The 18204-nt window shown below is 36.5% G+C and overlaps 1 non-coding gene and 1 pseudogene across 1 annotated transcript; one reads left to right on the top strand and one right to left on the bottom strand.

Annotated features, from left to right (window-relative positions):
* Window positions 1–961: 961 nt before the first annotated feature.
* LOC138821690 (F-box-like/WD repeat-containing protein TBL1XR1 pseudogene) lies at window positions 962–10893 on the bottom strand (annotated as a pseudogene).
* Window positions 10894–16309: 5416 nt separating this feature from the next.
* Window positions 16310–16416, top strand: LOC138821727 (U6 spliceosomal RNA). The gene has a single exon (XR_011370197.1). It is a non-coding gene; the product is annotated as a U6 spliceosomal RNA (small nuclear RNA).
* The last annotated feature ends 1788 nt before the right edge of the window (window positions 16417–18204 follow it).

Below are 18204 nucleotides of genomic sequence, written 5' to 3'. Positions count from 1 at the left end.
ATCGAGAAACATTTTAATCTCTTAAAACTCAAAACAAAACAATTTTTTAAAAGCCCCAAACTACTTTGCTCCTTTTCACAATAGTGCACATTTTATCTATAATTTACTTATTGTTACAAAACATCAGAAGATTTTTTTGTATCTTCAATGTGGTACTTAAAGATAAACAAAACATTTGTGCCCTTCTAGTATTTAATTGGCAGAAATATGTCCCCCAAAATAACCTACTGTATTTAAGCCATATCACTAAAATAAAATATAGTGAGGCAGAGAGAGAAATAGAAACAGAGAGACAGAGAGAGAAATAGAAACAGAAACAGAGCATAATATCCTTATTTACGGTTGTCTCTTCTAGGTTGACATGACCAAAGTCCTATGCTTTCATTTAACTTCCAATGCCCCCTTCCACAATATGCACCAGTTGAATATATGTTCTGGGAGCCAAAAATGTACCAAAAATCTACCTCTTCTAAAGAATGCTTTAAAGTATTTTTAAGAAAAATTTTATTGTTTAAAAGGTGAAAAAAATATAAACAAGAAATTGATTCCCTCCCTTACTTCATGCATCCATAATCAAACCAAAAACAAAATTTAAAAGCAAGAACAAACTACAGCTGGAGTTTTGTTACGTCCATTTTCTCTGTACATACAAACTTCTCACTACTGAAGGGAAAAAAGAATAGAATCAATGGTGTCTGCTGATTGATTCAAAGGGTAGAAAAAAGGCTGTCATTAGTATCCAAACTCTGGTACATATATGGTCGGCTTTTATAGTGTATATTTATTTCTCTCTCCTGTTTTTCATATCCCAAACTTCTAAATGCTATTTTAGAGGCACAGCAGATTAGATTCCAGCACTTGGTGAACAGAATTCACAAGCTCTGACAAAACTCTGTCATATTCAGGTTGCAATTTTGTATATATACATTGCACGGATATACTTCTCTTAGATTTGGCTGTAGTGGACTGGCCATGGTTCATGTGGGACTGTAGCAGTACATGGGTCAGGGACAGTCATTTTTGCTATGTACACATTCATAGTCGGTCCATGGCTTCCAACTAGTAGCGCTATTTCTGAAGGTCTAATACACAAACTGAACCATCTGATGCACTGGCTCAAAATTTGTCTCCTGCTGCATTCCAGCAAACTTCAAAAATTCCACCTGTTCCCCTATAGCTGTGAACTAGAGCAACTGTCTGTGTTCCAGATGTGCACACATTTGTCAAAAGAACCACTTGCCAGATACTTGCCATCGGGACTGAAAGCAGCACTGTACACAAGTTCTGTCAAAGTATGGATGTTTTTTGTCATAGTATGGATGCAAATCCCTCGGTCTACATCCCATAACCCACCAGTAGAATCAAAGGACCCACTTGCTAATATAAGGTTGGCATTTGGATTATTTGTCCCTGGTCCTGTTGGACTCCATTTGATAGTATAAATTTCTTTATTATGTGCTTGCAAATCATGTACACAATTATCTTGTTTCATGCTGCATATCTTCAAAGTCATGTCATGAGAACAGGAGGCCAGAAGATTGCCAGTGGGGTCCCACTTGATAGCATTTACTTCATTTGTATGTCCCTGGAATGTTTTCATAGATCTGTGTTGTCCTAATTTGCAGACATGAATGCACATATCTGTACTACATGAAGCAAAGGTGTTGTTGCTCTGCCAGTCAACATCCAATACTCGTGCCGAATGAAAAGGAAACTGCTGCTTGGCTTCCCAATTATTTGGGTTTTCAATTCTATTCCTTTGGGCCTGAGGTCTGTTCTTGTGGTTCTTGTGCCAGTACCGCTGCTTTGATTTCAATGGATTTAGTAGTAGAGTTTGAAATTTGATATTGATATTCCTCCAGCACTGCTCTTTCTGTTGAGGATCATTTTTGCTATTTGGGGTCTTTTATTATTCCATATGAATTTTTGGTTTGCCTCTTCTATTTCCTTGAGGAATGAATGTTGGAATATTGATAGGTATCGCATTCAATTTGTAAATAGCCTTTGGAAGTATTGCCATTTTCACGATGTTGATCTTTCCAATCCAGGAGCGTGGAAGTTTTTGCCAATTTCTAAGTTCTGTTTTGATTTCCTTTTTCAAGTTTTCAAAATTTTCATCATAGATGTCCTTCACTTCTTTGGTTAAGTTAATTTCTGGGTATTTTATTTTTTGTGGGGCTATTACGAATGAAGTTGCTTTCCTAATTTTAGACACACTTTTCTCATTGTTGGCATACAGAAAAGCCATTGATTTTTGAGGGTTAATTTTATACCCTGATACTTTGCAAAGTTTGAATCAGCTTGAGTCCCCTATGACCCAGCAATCCCACTTTTGGGCATTTACCCAAATGTTCACAAATAAGACCACATTAAAGCTACCAGCACGACTATGTTTATTGAAGCATTATTTACCATAGCTAAGATATGAATCCAACACAGAAGCCCCTCAGTAGATGAATGCATCAAGAAAATATGGTATATATACAAAATGGAATTTTATGCCTCCATCAGAAAGAATGACATTGTCCCATTTGTTAGGAAATGGAAAGAAATGAAAAAAATTATATTAATTGAAGTAAACCAGGTCCAAAAAAAGATAGTTTCCATGGTTTCCCTTATTTGCAATAAATAGTATATGTATGAGTCAAGCAGGAAAGGTCAGATAAGTTGATGTTAGGGATATGAACCCTAAGATATGTATTCAAATGTTTTTTTTTCTTTTATGCGATTGTTTCTAACACGTTTATAAGATTATTTCTTTGTTGCTTTGTATTTCCCTCCCTCACAGTATAACCCCTGTTTTCATTGTATTTGATGTCAGGATAATATGTGGAGGGGAAGGGAAAAAAAAAAGCACTTAAATAGGGATACTTTTGGACCCATTCAAACAATGAGATGTACAAGTCGTTATGTTGAAAACCACCTTTACAACTTTGGTGGGGGGGGGGGGAGGAAGAGAGGAGGGTTGGGTGAGGAGGCGGGGGTAGGATGGGAAGAGATGGGAAGTGGAAACAAAGGAGGAAGCTACAATGCTTGATAAGAAATGTACTCATTATCTTGCCCATGTAATTGCAACTCCTCTGTACAGTATTTTCACAATTAAAAAAACACATTAAGAAAAATAAATAAATAAAAATAAAATTGGATAAAAATCAGGCCAGTTTAGTTTCAGGCTCTCCCCCTCCCCCCCCCCCCATCCTTCCTCCAACAGAATGGATTAAATACCAATTGGTGAAATGCCTTGCTAAGCAAGCAAGCCCTGGGAAAATGAAGCTCTACAAAATTACGTCAGTTAAAAGAAATATTGTCTTAAATTTTTGTTTGAAAACTTTAGAAAACGTACGTACAACTGATTTTGATTTGGGGGCCCTTAAATATTTGAGTGTGTTTTGTATGTGTTTGTGAACAAGTTCATGATAGAAATTGTTAGCATTTTGTAACACTTGTGTGAGTTTAAGTTTAAAATTCAAAAGGTTATGAGGTTTGGACATTACCAAAACATTTTTAAAGCATTTTTACATTGTTAAAATAGGTTTTTAAGGATTCTTTAACTTGAAAATTAGAAAATCTGATATTTTAGAATGCATAAAGCTGTTTATACTGTAATCAATATATCTGGGTTAACAAAAAGAAGAAACTTAGAAGCTAACAGAAAACCTATCTTTAGGAGTGAATGGTGAACAGGCCGAAGTGCAGTTTAGCTGGTCATGCATGGTGGAACAGGCCACGGGAGGAGTCCATGCATGGTGAAAGAGGGCAAGCTGGCACAAACACAGTTCATCTCAAGCTAAAGAGTCGGATTGGGTGCGTGCCCTTACCACAGGAAGGGACAAGTGGCCCATCTTTATTCTGTCACTTTTTCCTGCATATACACACTAGAGACATGATGGTAAAAATGAGTGATGTGAAGATCCGATTAGCACTGCTAAAACTGCCCCTTGGATGTGTTAAAATTAAAAGTAAGAAGGCCTTAAAAAGAAGGTTACAAAGTTTATTTGTATGACGTGATTTGCTCTCAATGATATTCTGCCATTGGATATGCTTTTTTTAAGGCATAAAGGTGTTAAGTCTAGATTCTTAGTAAAATGAGGGTGATTGTAATTTTTGCATTAAGAAAATATGTTATTTGAGTTTACACGAATTCATGTGCATCTGTTTTAAAACAAGCAGCCAAGAGGAAATTAATAACACACTTAGCCTTGAGAGTTCAAGGGATTTTTCAAAATGCAGCTAAAAACTAAAGTATAGAATATTAAAACAGATTAATAGGAGGCTCATAAATTAGGAATGGATTTCTGTATAAAAAGTTTAAAAGTAAAATTTTTCTAAACATTTCTCTCAAAGTACAAAAAGGAAAAATTAGGATTACCAAAATAATTGCGTAATTACTATTTCAGTTTGCTCTCATAGGTATTTTTTTTAAACAGTTCCCAGCAGGCTCACAAAAAGGAGTGAGGATTCTTGTAAGTTTGTCAGATGTAACTTTGGTTCTTAGTAAGTTTCAGGTAAGGATATGCTTAAAAACTACTTCTATGTTGACCATCTTCTTACTTTTAATTGGAGTAAAGTGGCATTTTTGCGACTCATTGATTTGCAACTGGTTCGAATCCAGCCCGGGCAGAAAAAGGTCCGGGTGAGACTATCACCTCTACTCAGCCACCAGAAGGCTTAAAGTGTAAGCAGAGCTGCTTTAGGATTCAAAGTGGCAGAATGTGAGCCTTGAGCTGTAGAGCTTAGTGATAGAACTCAGGCCCTGAGTTCAAGTCCAGCAACCAACTAAGGGAAATGTCAATGAGGCATTTTTCCCAGTGTGGAGAAGACACTCCTGGGACAAAAATCAATGGAGGAGCATCCATAGATTGTAAGACACTGCTTGAATGGCAGAAATAATGTCAGATCCTAGAGTCATTTGTATGTGGCCCTTCACAAATTGGTCAGAATCAGGAGGTCATGGGAAGATAGTTTGTAAGCATGCCTAAAGTCTATGACTATCTACCTTGTAGGGGACAGGAACTAGTCAGTCATCTGTGATAGTACTAAAAAGCTAATGTTGTAAAATGTGGAGGATAGTTTAGATCCCAACCTCTGTATTTGCCCAAAGCTCTAATTGGCAGTAACTTTTGAGCTGACTCCAGCTACATGAAATTCATCTGCTCAAGAAAAAGTTTGTAAACCTGAGAGTGTATTTCTATTGATATGTGTCTGAAGGCCTGCATAGGTAACTCAGACATTCTTTGGTTACTAGAGGTCACATTACTAAGTCATCCAGAAAGATCCTTTTGCAAACCAGAAGGCTAAATAATCTACACTGCTGTAGTCAGAAAAAAGGTCTGTGTATTTGTCAAAAGTTAAAATGTTGTTCTTAATGACATCTAATCCTGGTAACCTCTTTGTAAAATAGGCTAAGGATATAGGTTCCTGGTTAGGTAGGATCAACACCCCTGAGTCAGCTTGAAGAAGTGAGAGAAGATGAATCTTTGCCCATCATCCTCTTTTAAGAACAAGGGACCACAGTCAATTTTTTTAAAAATGTGGCAAAATAGACAGAAGGAAAAGACATGGGAAAAAATAGTACAATCCTGAGCCCTCTATATCTGCCTAGAAAATCCTAGCATTGTTAAAAGAACTATCTCATTTAAAAAATTGTTATATTTGTTAAATGTCCTGTGCTATTGTCTAAATAGTCTTAAAAACTAGTGGGGTCATAGCCTGCCAAGCCTATGCAATGTATCCTTAACCGGTCTGTGTAGGAATTTGCAGCCCAGCATTAGGTGTGAGAGTCCCTTGGAGCCACTGAGAGACCCTGCTACTGCTGCTGCTGCTGCACACCCTAATGAGTAAAGTTCAATGACAGCTTGACAGTCATCTGGAGGAAATCTATATCATCACCCAGACACCCCCACCCTGGTAAAATTAGACTCCACTCCTGCCTGATTCCATCACCTGAAAATGCTTCCTGATTGACCGCTACTAATACTAAGATTTTGTGGGACATTCTTTTGGTGATATCCAGTAACCTCTCTATTCCCACAGTGGATATTGAGGTCAAGTATATCAGTGGCTTGCCTTACATACATCAGGGTCACAGCCTAGTTTGGCTCTGGTATGGTAATAACCTGCTTCCTCCTGGGTGTGTTTTAAAGATAAAGGAGAGATTTTTTTAAATCAATGGAAGTAGGAGGAGGAATGAGTACCAGCCCCAATCTTAGCCTTAATATCTAGTAAGATTTTCATTCCACTAGTGCCTGGAGGCTTTCTGAGATAACTTGGTTCCTGAAGTCGAAGGAAAAATGGGCAGTTTTAAATTCTAGCCATAAAGGAGCTCAAGGAATTGTAAAGAAGAGGGGTGTAGTAAAGAAAGACTTAGGAAAGGAATTAGGGAAAAATTGGTATCCTCTAGATAAGAAAGGATTTAAAAAGTAAGGATTGTCTTAAAATGTTCCTAAAGAAGACAAGCATCAGAAAGTTTAAGTATGTAGCAAATGGTGTGAGTATGTCTTAAAATTGGAGCTTATGAGTACAGCTGGTATAAAGGTAAGTTAGGTGTGGTATACGGAGTCAGGATTGCTGGAAGAAAATGTAAGGGCCTTTGTTACTGTTAATTTTGTTACTCATGATCAGACCTTGTAGATTGGTGTCCTTTGTAAAAAGAGAATCAGCACAGTACATCTATTAGTTCTGAGATCCCAATACCAAGCTGTAAATATAGAAGATTGTGCTAATTAGGAGACCATGATTGGTCCCCAATATTCTAGAAGAGGAGAGAATGAAGAGCCAAAGTAAGTCCAATTTGAGATTAACCACACCATATTTTGCTAAGCTGCCTGCAGATTAACCCCAAGATATAGAAAAAATACAGGTTGCCACCAACCCTGCCCACCCTTAAGAAAGAAGAACAGTTGCTCAAGTGTTCCAGGAACAGGATAAACCAATAGTTCAGAAAAAGGGCAGAGCAGTTAGGGTGGACTCAAACCAATAATGTAACTGCTTGTGTGGAAATTCCCTAAATTTGTTTGTTCAATACTATAAAAGCTGTACTGATTGTGTGCTCTGGGACTCTTAACGTCATCGATTACTTGATGTGCGGAGGACCAAACTTGAGCTTGCAAATAAATGTCTCTTTTGCTGTTTGAATTGGTCGTGGTTTCTGGTGGTCTTTCGTGGGTCCCAAGTCCATACAACAGCGCTTGATACAAAATGTCTCTTCCCAGGGAATTAAATGATGGCATTTATAACTAAAATATTTAGGGTCATTATTAACATCTAACACCTGCTGAGGTTTTTATTTATACTTCTCTTTCTTCCTTTCTTTCTTCCTCCCATTCTTTCTTCCACCCTTTCTTTCTTTTCTATTCTTTATTCCTTTCTTTCTTTCTTTTTTCTTTCTTTCTTTCCTTCCTTCCTTCCTTCTTTCCTTCCTTCTTTCTTTCTTTCTTCCTTCCTTTCTTTCTTTCTTTTTTCTTTCTTTCTTTCTCCCTTACTTTCTTTCTCCCATACTTTCTTTTTTCCTTCCTTCCTTCCTTCCTTCTTTCCTTCCTTCCTTCATTCTTTCCTTTCCTTTTCTCCTCCTCCTATTCTATTTTTCTTTCTTTCTCTTTTTTCCTCCCTTGTTTTTTCTCTTTTAAGAAATGAGTATGAATTTAGATATTTTGTTGGCTGAACAAGTATTCTACCATTAGAACAATCCTTTGTTCAATGCATTTACTTTGCTCATGGATTATCAGTTGTGCTGAGGCCTGAAAAGAGGCTAAGTTCTTCACCTCTGTCTGCCAAGTAACTAGTATCACAAATGCATTCCAACATGCCAGGCTTTAAGATGTTATGAGAATCATATTACTTTCCTTGCACACTGGTTCTGGACAGTGATCTTCTCAATTTCTACACCTTTAGTTAGTGATGTGAGCTCCAATAGCCTGGCCTCAGTATAGATTGTCTACATGAATGATTGAAGGCAATTTCAATTTAATCTCTTTTTTTGCCAGTCCAGGGGTTGTTATAATTTTATTTCTAGACAATTTTGTGTATATGTGCACATTAGCATTAAAATGTTGCTTTTCCTCCTTTTTTCCTTTTTTATATTTCTTGGTCATGGGGCTTGAATTCCAGGCCTGGGCGATGTCCCTAAGCTTTTTAGATAAATGCTGGCACTTTACCACTTGAACCGTAGTGCCACTTCCGGTTTTCTGGTGATTAATTGAAGGTAAGAGTGTCAGGGATTTCCTGCCAGGGCTAGCTTTGAACTACCACACTCAGAATTTAGTTCCTGAGTTGCTAGGATTACAAGCATAAGCCACTGGCTCCCAGCTAAAATGTTACTTATTTTAAGTTCTCTGATTTAGTTGGGGGACTACCATGAGTGTGTAGAAAGGTAACTTTCAAGTCATCTCTCTAAATAATTTCAGAGATACATTTTCATAATATTTATTGCAGTGATTAATAACAGAAGCTCCCAAAGTAACAGAATGATCTTTCATTTTCTCCTTCCCATAGGTATTATTGGAAGAAAATGAGAGAGATCTAAGTCAATATGTACTTGAAATTATAAAAGGTGATTTTGAGGAAACATAAAGAGCCAGATTACACAATGTGCTTTTCATCTTCTAAAGAAAGGAATTTCATACAAGTATATTTATTGACAGGCTTTTTAATCTGAAAACAAAAAAAAACATTATTAAAAAGCTGAAGAGGATCAGCAACCATTAAAGTGTGATATACCATTGGAGGCTATAAGATATGAATTTATTCAGGTAAGATAATTATTTGGGAAAGGTTATCTGTTTACTAAATTTATTCATTGTAAATTTTTATTTTTATTTATATGCCAATTAATATATAAATACGTACATATGTGTCTATATATGTGTGTGTTTGTGTATATATATAACAGCAGTATCTGTCCAGTGAACTGTATGGTTAGGTAATTACATCATGTCAAGTTCATCAAAAGTATGGACTTCCATAAACCTTAACAACCCTGCAACACCACTGCACATGCAAACTTAAGTGTTCACCATTGTAAGCCATACCTGTGTTTTATCAAAGCTTTGTATATACTGTGTTATTTTTCATTTAGGCTTGACACAAAATGTGTTTGCCCTTAGAAATAAATGATGGCATTATAACTATAATAAATTATTGTAAATCTTTACATTGAAAACATGCTCAGTATGAGTTGCTGTTTCTTTACTTTTCTTATTTTATCTTTAGGAAGTTCATTTCAGTTTTGATGTACTGTTTGCCAGACAGGTACTCCACCACTGGACTCACTCCACCAATCCTTTCTTGTTTAAGTTACTTTACTCATAGAGTAGCAATTTTTGCACCTAGACTAAAAAGCAAGGATCGTGATGGCATTCCAATATCCCTACCTAGTAAGTTGATATTGGTGAAACTTTCCTTTCTAAACTGATTCAGAACTGTGATCCTCCCAAATTCTACCACTTTAGTTAATAGTGTGTGCTTCTGTTCTACCTCTAGAAAATATGGCAGAAATGAATGATTACAGGTAATTTGAGTGAATCATTGGCTAATAGGTGATTTGATACTAAAATGTAGGTTAAGTTTGAAAGTATAATCAGAGTAGCCAGATATTTTGCTAAGTAAATTTTGCTTCACATTAAAAACACATCTCGACCAGAATTAAGGACTTATTTGCTGTCTGTCAACTTGTATGTCATTTGGGAAGCTTCATGTCTTCCATGTGTGATAAAGGACTTTGAATGGTCTGATGTGCTGGCTCACATCTATAATCATGGTTAGCAAACATAAATAAATAGATCACAATTTGTACATAACCTAACCAAAAATTTAGAAAGTCTCAATCTCGACAAACTAGTGGATCATGTTTAATCATGCCATTAATCTCATCACAAGAGGTTAATTTCTGCCCAGTTCCTGCGTCATTTAGGTAACTGGCTCACTTGGAGGCAGTCACATCTCCTGATGCAGAAACTGGGCTGAGATTTAGCCAAGAGGAGGGAAGAGTCTGCCCCACCTTCTCAGGGTGGACCTCACAGAATGCAGTGAACATACTTGCTTTCCTCATTCAAATGTCTTGAGATGCCATGCTGCTGAGTGTTCATTATTTGATTCCAGTGACCTGTGGTAGAGGTGTAAGGAAACATTAAATTAGTTTCACATTTGCCGATTGATCTGCTCTTCACAACCTGTGATTTCAACTCACCAAGTGTTCATTATTTGATAGTTGAGAATACTGAGGCAGGGGGGGGAGGGAGGGTGAGTGAAAGAGAGGAGAGATAGAGAGAGGGTGAGAGGGAGAGAGAAAAGGAAGGAAGGAAGGAAGGAAGGAATGAAGGAAGGAAGGAAGGAAGGAAGGAAGGAAGGAAGGAAGGAAGGAAGAAAGGAAGGAAGGAAGGAAGGAAGGAAGGAAAGAAAAGAGAAAAAAGGAAGGAAGGAAGAAAGAGAAAGAAAGAAAAAAGGAAGAAGGAAAGGAAAGAAAGAAAGAAAGAAAGAAAGAAAGAAAGAAAGAAAGAAAAAAAGAAAGAAAGAAAGAAAGAAAGAAAGAAAGAAAGAAAGAAAGAAAGAAAGAAAGAAAGAAAGAAAGAAAGAAAGAAAGAAAGAAAATAAAAATGAATGTTTTGGAGTCAGGTGTCAGATGGCAAAGGTATTAGGTCTGCCCCAGCCATGCAGACCCTATGCAGACACCTGTACATGTCTTGGCTACATTTCCACTCTTTATGTGTTACCTAGGCATCTGGCACACCTGGAGGCAGCCACTTGTCCTTCCTGCTATGTCACAACCTGGTCAGCCTCTCATCACACTTTCCATCTGACCAAAGGAGAGTCCCAGGCCCTGAGGTCACATCCAGATGCAGTGTGGCAGAATTCTCCCCCACCTGGCAATACCTCATTCCGTCCTTGGCCTAGATACATCCTGGCCCAAGGTTGTTTCGCTTCCCCCCCCTTTTGTTTACATACCTCTCCACCATGTATGGCATAGGCAGCAGATCAGTATATAAACTACTTGACCTGACTGAATATCATATGGTGTTCTCTTCATTAACTATCTAATGAAACTTACCTAATTATTATAACTTATACTTCAGAGTTTCTAGTTATGAATCCATGGATATTTTTCTGACACATGTGAGGTCAGAATCTACAAAACATATGTACTAACTCATCATTTAAACTATAATTCTGCATAGAATCTTTATTTTTTAAATATTTTTATTAATGTGAAAATACTATAAAGAGGGGTTACAATTACACGGGCAAGATGGTGAGAACATTTCTTATCAAGCATTGTTGCCTCCTCCTTTGTTTCCCAAAATCATCCCTTCCCCTCGCCACCCCCCCAACCCCACACCCCCCCTACAAGTTGATGTTAGGCAAAATGAACTCCAAGATAAGCATTCAAATGTTTTTTTTTTCTTTCTTGAGATTGTTTCCAACATATTTATAAGAGGATATCTTTATTGCTTTGTATGTACCTCTCCCAGGGTGTAAGCCCTGCTTTCACTGTATTTGATGTTGATATAATTAGTGGAGGGGAAGGGAAAATAGTTTTAAATAGGGTTACATGTGGACCTATTACAACAATGAGATGTACAAAACGTTATGTCAATTTTTATTTAATTGTGAAAATAACATACAGAGAAATTACAATTACATGAGCAAAGTAATGAGTACATTGCTTATGAAGCATTGTTGTCTCCTCCTTTGTTTCCCTTTGCCATCCCTTCCCATCTCCCACCACCACCACCAAAGTTTTAAAGATCGTTTTTTGTCATAATGTGTTGTACATCTCATTGTTGCAATGTAAAACCATCTGCTCCTGGGCTTTTCTTAGATGGGAGGTCTCTTATTGCTGTTTCTATTTCAATGCTTGATTTAGGGCTCATAAGATGGTTTAACTCATCTTGGTTTAATTATGGCATGTCAATATTTACTAGGAAAAGGTCCATTTCTGCCAAGTTCTCGAACTTCTTAGCATAAAGTTTTGAGAATTATTCCCTTATAATGTTCTGAATCTTGGTTGTTTCTGTTGTGATGTTTCCATTCTCATCTCTGAGTTTATTTATTTGGGTGTGTTCTCTTCTTTTCCTGATAAGATTTGCTAAGGGTCTGTCAATTTTGTTAATTTTTTCGAAGAACCAAATCTTTGTTTTGTTGATTCTTTCTGTGGTTGTTTTTGGATTCTAATTCATTTAATTCTGATTTAAGTTTAATTATTTCTTTCCGTCTAATGGATTGGGGTTTATCTTGCTGCTCTTTTTCAAGGAGGCTCAGCTGTCTCATTATATTGTTGGTTTCAGATCTCTCCAATTTGTTGATGTAGGAACTCAAACCTATAAACTTGCCCCTAAGTAGTGCCTTTGCTGTGTCCCAGATGAGCTGGTAATTTGTGTGCTCATTTCTGTTGAATATCATGAACATTAAATTTCCTTTCTATTCTCTTCCCTGACACACTAATGGTTCATCAGTGTGTTGTTCAGCCTCCATGTGTTACAGGAATTTCTTTGGTGACTTTTTCTGTTGAGTTTTAATTTTATTCCCTTGTGGTCTGAGAGAATGCAAGGCATAACTTCAATGTTTTTAAATTTGCACAAGTTTGCCACCTAAAATGTGGTCTATTTTAGAAAATATTCCATTGTTGCTGAGAAGAACGTGTGTTCTGATGCTGCTGGGTGAAATATTCAGTAGATGTCTGTTAAATCTAGTTGATCCATGCAGTTGTTTAGATTTGCGGTTTCTCTGTTGAGGTTTTGCCAAGTTGATCTATCTAGTGAGGAAAGTGGTATGTTAAAGTCCCCAACAATTAATGTCTTTGGATCTATGTGGGATTTGAGGGAAAGTAGTGTTCCTTGGTTGAATTTGGGTGTTCAGTTTTTTAGCGAATAGATATTTAGATTGTAATATCCTCCTGAAGAGAGATACCTTAATTAGTATGTAGCGATCTGCTTTATCTCTTCTCACTAATTGTAATTTGAAGTCAATTTCATATGATATTAGGATTGCAACTCCCGCCTGTTTATTAGGCCCATTTGCTTCGTAGATTTTGTTCCAGCCTTTCACATTCAAAATGTGTTTGTTTTTATGGGAAGATGTGACTCCTGAATGGAGCAGATAGAAGGATCTTGCTTTTTAAGCCAACTAGACAGTCTACGTTGCTTAATTGAAGAGTTAAGTCCGTTAATGTTGAGAGATAGGACTGAGAGGTATTTGGGAGTTTCTACCATTTTATCCATCAGGTAGTATAATTGTATTCTACACATTTATTGACTAGTTACCAATTATTCTGAATTTTTAATAAATTAAAAAACTTTCTTTTTTTCTTGGCCAGGAAATCAGCAAAACCTCAGTCAACATTTCTCTCATAGAACTTTTCACATGGGTTGGTTGAATGTTGACCTGATCTCCAGTCTTCTGAGAACTCATTCATCTGCTTAGGAATTGATGTTGGCTGTTGGAAAAGAGCTCAAGGAAGGATATCATTTAAAGCCTTAAAACTTTATTCTTTACCAGGGTATTCTCCTGCTACTTTGGTTGTTGAGAGTGTCTACAAGAGCAAGCATTCCATGGGGAGCAAGGAGACACCATATGAACTTTACTTACTGAGATTTCTGAGTGATTTGCTGTCACATGTACTGCATTTTTCAAGTCGAATCTGTCAAAACCTACCAGTTTTAAGAGATAGGAGGAGGGTTAAAAGAAGTCTTAGAGACAATTACATTGTCAACCTATTTGGTTCCAAGCATTTCGTCTAATGCATATTCAACAGGTACTGAAATTTGTGTTGACTGTATCTATGTGTCTTTCTCATGTGTGCATGTATACATGTGTATATCTATGTGTGTATTTGTGTGTATAACATACATGTATACATATATAAGGACAATTGCACACATATATGCATACATAAATAAATGTACATATACAAATATATATATATATATATATATCAGGTGTTCAGTGATTGATTTAATCTACAGTTTACATCACATTGTCATTCTCACAAAATGTACATGATAAACTGCTCTGAGCATCTGTGCTCACTTCCCCCATTACCTTATTTTTCATCCCTGTGAACAACTTCAGCCTACTTTCCATAGGATAGCTTTGTTTTTGTTACTTACTGATAATAAAAGAAAAAGGATGTTTGTAAAAGAAAAAGAACTTTTAGGTCACAGGTTAAAGTATCTTATCTGTTCCAATGATTCCTATGAGATAAAATTTATAATAGTACTAAAAGTGAAACGGAATTCCTAGATCTGTTGTTTTGCCATTTAGAATGGCAAAGAATAATTTCACTGCACTGTTATAACTCTTAAAGAATGCAAGGGGAACTAATGGTCCTTATCATGTTCCCACAAAACCAGTGGATTCTGAAGGATAATAGTAGACCAGCAGATATTCTAAGAAGCAGACATGGAGCATGAATGCGAAAGAGAGGAAATGAGAGAGAGTGAAAGAGAGAGAGAAATATAATTCTTAAAGTGCATAACAGATGAACAAGAGCTGTATGAGAATATTCATACTGAAATCTTTAGACTCTACAGGTACATTTGAAGATATTTGATATATGATAACCCATCAACATAAAATATAAAGTGATTTTGATAAAAAATAAAGATTACTCAGAAGAAAATATAAATGCAAAAACAATCTTCACAGAAGCAAACACTCAGAGATATTTCATGACTTTTAAATGGACAAAGTGGCTGAAGTTAGTATAAATTTAGAAGTATGACAATACATAAAAATATAAAAAGTTATTCATATATTTCATTATATAACCCAAAGCAGAAAGCAAATGTTGTTTAGATGAGTGTTTTAAAATACAGTCTCTCAGGTGCTGGGTCAGTGGCTCAGGGGTAGAGTGCTTGCTTTGCATGCATGAGGTCCTTGGTTTGATTCCTCAGCATCACATAAGGAGAAAAAGACAGAAGTGGTGCTGTGGCTCAAGTGGTAGCACTAACCTTGAGCTGAAGAGCTGAGGGACAGGATCCAGGACCCAGAGTTCAAGCCCCCCAACCAACAAAATCAAAAACAAAAAACTAACCAAAACACATTAGTCACTTTTGTGGCCTCAACTCTGTAATACCACTGATTCAGCCTAGGGCTAAGATTTTCGGTGTGGACATTTATCAACACTCCTGATTCAGACTCTACTTGAGAAAATTTTTAATCAATATTGCGTTAATTTTGTAAATTTGTAAATTCACATGCACCTGTAAAAAATAGTTTGGCCATCCTAGTAACATTCTCAAAGTACCTCGTAATGACGACTTACAAAAATTTGTATTATATTATAACAAGAAAACAATGCTACAAATAAAGAAAAGCAATAATTAAATATTAATGATTAATAAAATAAAAAACCAAATACCAGTGTTTCCAGTATTTCAAGTGTACTACATATTAGATTTTACTATTTCTGATATTCCTGTACATTTAAAACTGGCTAAAATTATGATGTTCAATGAATTGTATAGGCTATGAGAAGTCTTTAAAGTTGCCCTCTAAGATTACTATTTATTTCTCATCTCATAATTTATATATGGCTTATGTCATCATTTGTTCCTCACTAACATATAAAGAAAGGAAGCCCTAAAGTTGTAACAGAAGCTTTGTAGTAAAAGTCTTAATTCTTTGCTCTGTTTCTTTACACAAGACTTTGCAACTTCTCATTAGTAGCGTTTCTATAAACTCTGAATTGGACATACTTAGTAGTATATGTCTGGTACCATAAATCTTAAATACTTTATGGAAAAGTTTTATGACCTGACAAAAAGTCTTAATTTTGGCATATATAAGCAAATTCCCAAAATTAAACATATTTAGAACATTAAATTTTTTGGAGGAAGGTCCAGTCGTGAGTCCTGAACTCTGGGCCTGAGTACTATCCCTCAGCTCTTCAGCTCAAGGCTTGCACTCTACCACTAGAGCCACAACAGCACCATGTCCGGCTTTTGTTTTCTGCTTATGTGGTGCTGAGGAATAGAACCATGGGCCTCATGCAAGCAAGGCAAGTGCTCTACCATTGATCCACCTTCCCAGCCCAAAACATTAAAATTTTTAACAAACTATAACACTTGCTGCAGTGTTCATTATGACAGGTGACTTGTATAGAATAACTGATTTCCTCTAGCTACACATCTCTTGAACAACTAATATACGGAATTATTTTGTTTTTGACATTATCAATCTTGACTTTATTCTTAAATGTGTGCTTATGTAAGAAATATATAGTTCTAAAATTTCACGACAATACTTTTGAACTTACTTTTTGTTGAATTATCTAGTTTAAGAAAATCAATTACACTTTATATATAAAAAATGGTCTGTGCTCAATTCGGCAGCACATACACTAAAATTGGAACAATACGCAGAAGATTAGCATGGGCCCTGTGCAAGGATGACATACAAATTCGTGAGGCGGTCCACATTTTTACAACAGATGCTGGAGGGGATGGGGAAAGAAGGGAACCCTACTGCATTCTTGGTGGGAGTGTAAACTTGTTCAACCACTTTGGAAAGTAGTATGGAGGTTCCTCAAAAGATTCAACATAGAGCTCCCCTATGACCCAGCAATCCCACTTTTGTGTATTTACTCAAATGTTTACAAACAAGACCACACTACAGCTACCAGCACGAATATTTTTATTGCAGCACTATTTATTATAGCTAAGATATGGAACCAACCAAGATGCCCCTCAGTAGATGAATGGATCAAGAAAATGTGGTATATATACACAATGGAATTCTATGCCTCCATCGGAAAGAATGATATTGCCCCATTTGTTAGGAAATGGAAAAACTTGGAAAAAATTCTATTATGCAAAATAAACCAGTCCCAAAGAAACATAGGTCCCATGGTTTCCCTTATTTGCAGTATCTAGTATAGGTCTGAGTCAAGCAGAAAAGTTCAGATAAGTTGATGTCAGGTAAATGAACCCTAATATATGTATTCACATGTTTTTTTTTCATGCAATTGATTTTAACACATTTATAAGATTATTTCTTTGTTGCTTTGTATGTCCCTCCCCCACAGAATAACCCCTGCTTTCACTGTATTTGATGTAGTTATAATTTGTGGAGGGGAAGGAGAAAAACAAATCGTTTAAATAGGGATACAGGAGGACCAATTGCAACAATGAGATGTACAACTCGAAAATAAACTTTACAACTTTGGTGGGGGTGGGGGAGCAGGGAAGATTGGATGGGGGGGCAGGAGGAAGATGGGAAGGGATGGGAAGGGGAAACAAAGAAGGAGGCCACAATGCTTAATAAGAAATTTACTCATTATCTTGCCCATGTAATTGTAACCCCTCTGTACAATATTTTCACACACAAAAAAAAGATTCCACATAGAGCTCCCCTATGACCCACCAATCCCACTTTTGGGCATTCACCGAAATGATCCACACAAACAAGACGTTACTAAAACTACCAGCACAACTATGTTCATTGCAGCATTATTTACCATAGCTAAGATATAGAACAAACCCCGATGCCCCTCAGGAGATGAATGCATCAAGAAAATGGTGTGTGTGTGTGGGGGGGAATTCTATCATCCATCAGAATGAATGACATCACCCAATTTGTTACGAAATGGAAAAAATGCAAATCCAAAGAATCATAGGACCCATGGTATCCCTTATTAGCATTAAGTAAATATATGTCTGGTATAAGCAGTAATGGTAAAAAAAAAAAAAAAAAAAAAAAAAAAACACAACTATGTGCATATGACTAGATAAGGTAATGTTAAGCTAAATGAACTTCAAGATAGGAACACGGGTGTTTTTTTTTTTTCTTTCTTGCTGTTGTTTCTAACGTAATTATAACGTACAATGTGATTTTTTAAATCTTTATATGGTCCTTACACACAACATAACTCCTGTTTTCACTGTATTTGATGTCATTGTGCCTGCATCTTGTATATACACTTCTCTAATTTGGGGAGGGAAAGGGAAAAAGCAAAATGCTTAAATAGGGATACAGGTTGACCCATTGTAACAATGAGATGCACAAGACACTATGTTGAAAAACGAACTTTACAATTTAGGCCGGGTTGGGATGGGGAGTGGTGAGGAGTGTACTTGTGGAGGTGGAAGGGAAGGGATGGTGGGGGAAAAACAAAGGGGAGGTAACAATGCTTGATAGGAAATGTACTCATTACGTTGCTCATGTAACTGTAACCCCTCTGTACAGTATTTTTACAATAAAAAAGTTTAAAAA

Source organism: Dipodomys merriami, unplaced genomic scaffold, assembly GCF_024711535.1.
Source record: "Dipodomys merriami isolate MVZ:Mamm:240054 unplaced genomic scaffold, mDipMer1.0.p SCAF_93, whole genome shotgun sequence".
Classification (NCBI taxonomy): Eukaryota; Metazoa; Chordata; class Mammalia; order Rodentia; family Heteromyidae; genus Dipodomys; species Dipodomys merriami.
The sequence above is the reverse complement of the archived record's forward strand: the minus strand, read 5'-3'. Positions and strand labels throughout refer to the sequence as shown.